The 4,447-nt window shown below is 36.5% G+C and overlaps 1 non-coding gene across 1 annotated transcript; it reads left to right on the top strand.

Annotated features, from left to right (window-relative positions):
- Positions 1 to 3,302: 3,302 nt before the first annotated feature.
- On the top strand, positions 3,303 to 3,384 carry Trnal-aag. Its single transcript has one exon. It is a non-coding gene; the product is annotated as a tRNA-Leu (tRNA).
- The last annotated feature ends 1,063 nt before the right edge of the window (positions 3,385 to 4,447 follow it).

Here is a 4,447-nt window from a genome sequence, read left to right as displayed (position 1 = left end):
ACGTAATTGTAACTGAAGAGATAATGATTATTAAATTTTAATATATTATTTTAAAGCGATGTTAGACTAGTGGTTAGGACTTCGGGTTCACTTTCGATGGGACCGAGTTCGATCCCCGACATATCCTCTAAATTTTCAAAGTTATATGCATTTTAATTCAAAAGCACTTGTTTTACAACTTAACCGGTTAACTTGTTTAACAGTTTAAGTTTCTCAGTCATTCTCACTGTCGCTCTCTCCGTTCTGAAGATAATCTGATCCCAAAAATTCCTTCCCATAGTACTTCTTTCTATTCTAAATCGTTTTAAGTTGAAGCTGTTCAGCTATGGAACTCTCTCCCCTTTCAAATTAGGCGCGCGCAGTCACTGCCGATTTTCAAGAGACTCCTTAAAAAACATTTTATGCCACCCTAATTAGTTTTTTTTTTGCTTTTGAGTCATTTTTCTTTGTGCTGTATGCTTGTACTTTGTATGATATAATAATTTATATATATTTTTGTTTTTAATTTGGTAACTGCTCTGCTCTTGTGTACAACCTAACCCTTAAGCCTGTGTTTTTTTTCCCCTTTCCTTTGTTGGGTTGCCTGGCAGAGATCGCTTTTTAGCGATAAGGTCGCCCATTGTACCTGTGTTTTATTGTGTTGTTTTTGTTTATAATTTATTTTCTGTTAGGTGTACAATAAAGTGTATTTTCATTTTCATTTCATTAAACCGAGAGGAAACTTGCATGCCTTAGAGTTCTGCATAATATATTTAATTATCATGGAGAGGGAATTCCATATATCCGCACTTCCACGTCGTGGTTGACGGCCTAAACACTTTTCATTCCTGTACCCTGGATCGCATGTCTAGTAGACATACGAGAGGATTTGTGTTGAATACCGCGTCGTTTGAGCCCGCCAACTTACATTAGCGTAGCGTAGCATAGCAGTGAAGCGTAGTATATAGACCCATTCTCTAAATCTCTCTCTCTCCTATGAGAGACTGGTCTATGCTGATCATCAATTATAACAGTCCAGAGCCAGACAACGGCTTCTCCGAACGAGAGGGTTTGTTGATTATCACCATGTTCAGACGGATTGGTGATCGCAGTAGATGGCAGTAGTCGTTTCGTAATCCCTACTACTATTATAAATGTCAATGTAAGTTTGTTTGTTACGCTTTCACGCAAAAACTGTTTAACCGATCCTCATGAAACTTTGTACACGTATTCTTGGAAGTGTTAGAAGTAATATAGGATACTTTTATCCCAACATTAAGCTCGGTTCCTTTGGAAGAGGGGATGAGTGTTTGACGATTTTACACCATAACTCCGACAAATTCTAACCGATTTTAATAATTTACTTTAGAGGTTATAATATGTGTTTAATTTTGCCCAAACTGTGGTTGGAGATAGAGGACAGAACTCCTCAGAGGACAGCAAAGCCCTCATTTAAGGCTTAGCGATACTGAATACTTTTTTTTTTAGATCTACAACTAAATTTAATGTCACATCAAAAAACAAACGCAGACGAAGTCGCGGGCAACAGCTAGTAATTAATATTTCCTCGTAAGATACTCATAGGAACAAGAGGCGGGTGGTGACAACTGTAGGTACTGCTGTCAACACACGGCCCAACAATGGGATATTAATAGGCTAAGCTAGCCCTGCTTAGCTTAGCCTATTAATACAATAGCTGCACAGGCAGGAGACAAAGATACGAGCCCCTGACCGTAATTAACGTGTCCACCTGCTAAAGCACGGGACCATAAAAAAATAGAAGTTTACTTCCGTTTATTATTACACATACATATAATCTTTGGATGTTATTTCCACTTGTGCGCCGATGCCCTGATAGTTGATAAAGCTGTGGGAGAAGATAATGTTTTATCCTTTCCCCGGGAGGAAATTGTCTCCTGGCTATGCTAGCTGTGCTGGATGAAATGAGCCAAACCTCACAATAATAACTGCAGCTACAAAAGATTTATGGAATCGTAAAATCAAAATACAAATCGTAAAAGTGACGAGACATCGTAAAGACAAATACCTGAGATAGTTTGTGTTATTGACTCTAATTGATTGCTATTCAAAACTTTATCTTGATCGAAGTACCTAATAAAAGCAATTCTGAAAGGCATGGTATACCTGATCTAACAGTCTGTCCGTCTGTTAGTAACTTATATAGAACTATTGCGCAAAATTAAAAGATCTATTGAATTCAACATCTTCAGATCACGGAATTAGTTTAGTAGAGCTATGTCACTCACGTGCAGCTTTCTATAGATGAAATAAATTTTTAAAGTGATTCTTAAGATTATTTATTCAATACAAAGATACATAAAATCAAATCTTTATTCTATCTCTCCTTTATCTATATATATAAAAGAAAGTCGTGTTAGTTACACTACTTATAACTCAAGAACGGCTGTACCGATATGGCTGAAAATTGGTAGGTGGGTAGCTTAGAGCCAGGAGGCGGACATAGGATACTGTTTATCCCGTTCGACAGCGTTCCCGTCTGAGTTGACATAAAAAGTCAGTTACACCATTTATTACTCAAGAACGGCTGGACCAATTTTTATGATATTTGATTTTTTGGATTCCTCTTAGACCGGAATAGGATAATAAGTATTAAAATAATAACATTCATCAAAAAAATATGATGCGCGGTACGAAGTTCGCCGGGACAGCTAGTTTATAATAGTTATAAATAAATTCACCCAGACAAATTGCTTAACTGCTCCGTCTGTCTGGTGGTTAGCGTGTTTAACAGCAGATCGTAAGGTCACGAGTTCGGTTCTCGAATCTAGGGTTATCTGGCAGTCAATAAACTAGCGTAGCGTAGTTTATCTCTTTCGTTGTTAACGGTCTAATAGTAAAATGTCAATCAACATGTCAATATCGGTGGAATAGACAATAATAATGACAAATTGGTGGTTGGTGGGGCCTGAATGTTTAAGATGCACATTTGAACCCGGTAGGTGGCGCTGAGATAATCTTCAGAGACAAATCTACATGGCCTCTCAGTTATAATTATAACTAGATTACCCGGTGAACTTCGTATAGACCGCCATTTTAAATATAATGTATTGATTCAAATTTAGTTTTATAAATTAATCGACTATCAGTTTCGGTATTCCCTAAGCCGCCCAAAAAAATGAATAGGTTGATAACATACACACGGCAATAGATTTTTTTTATGTAGGCAAAAATAGAAGTCAGACGGTGATATTTGTGTACGATATGCAAATTTTTAGGCCTACTTATTATGTAGCTGTGCAATAGAAACGAACTGTTAACTATTTTTGGTGTCTGCACTACATGGTAGCGTGGCCGAGCGGTCTAAGGCGCTGGTTTAAGGCACCAGTCTCTTCGGAGGCGTGGGTTCGAATCCCACCGCTGCCAAAAATTTCTTTTTATTTTTATTAAAAAACCAAGGAAAAAAATACGTACTTCTAACAATAACAAAAATAAAGTCGTATAAACTATTACTTAGTATGAAACGCGTGTCGCACCTATGTCCGTATGTGCGATGAATAAGATACAACGATGATAACGATTCGCTAAAATAGGAATCGAATTCATCCAGAAATAATGCTAAAAATTGGCAAATTTCTCTAATTTATTCGTGTATTACCTATGTGCACCATTATTGACTAATAAAAGTAAAAAAATCTTAATTTTCCTTTAAGCCGCTATTGTTCCAAATAATTGATTTTACTTTAATATTGGTGTGAAGAAACACAATAATTGAATTGCCATCCAAATGTGCCCATAAATATATGGTAGTAGGTGTAATACAATCATCGTTTCCAACATAATATAATAGCAATGATATATAAGTACACACATGTACATTATTTTACAAGTCAAGCCCTTTTATTTGATACCAATCTTAAATTATTTGTGAAAAAAAGCTGGAATTCGCCATTTTGGTGCGAAATTTCATGAAGTTTCATGAAATTTCAGACGCACACACGTCAAACTTATAACGCCTGAAAGACACGGCTCTTCAATTTATTATAGCGGAAAATTTATCTAAGAGGTTCAAATTGGCGACATTATAGATTAAATTAACGTAAAAACCTCTCTAATTTCCTATCAGCCGCCACCCAATGTTTGGGATTGTTCAGAGTAATTGACTTCCCTTTACTGGTACGAAACATAATAATTTAATTGCCATCAAATTGTACCACGTGAGTACTGCGAAGTTAGACAAACCACACAGGCGGGAAAATTGGTTTCCACACAGAGTAATAAGAACACAGAGGCGTACAATATCTCTAGCATTGATTAAATTAAAGCGTTCCTTAATGTACCGCGCCACCTTTATTTACCTATTATAAGCTGATATTAGTTTAGCTGCTAGTTTTTAATTACAGTACAAGTTATACCTTAACTACAATCTTACCTGGTGGTAAGTGATGATGCAGTCTAAGATGGTAGCGTGCTGACCTGTTAGGAAGTA

The sequence above is a fragment of the Pararge aegeria genome, chromosome 7, assembly GCF_905163445.1.
Source record: "Pararge aegeria chromosome 7, ilParAegt1.1, whole genome shotgun sequence".
Taxonomy (NCBI): domain Eukaryota; kingdom Metazoa; phylum Arthropoda; class Insecta; order Lepidoptera; family Nymphalidae; genus Pararge; species Pararge aegeria.
The sequence above is the reverse complement of the archived record's forward strand: the minus strand, read 5'-3'. Positions and strand labels throughout refer to the sequence as shown.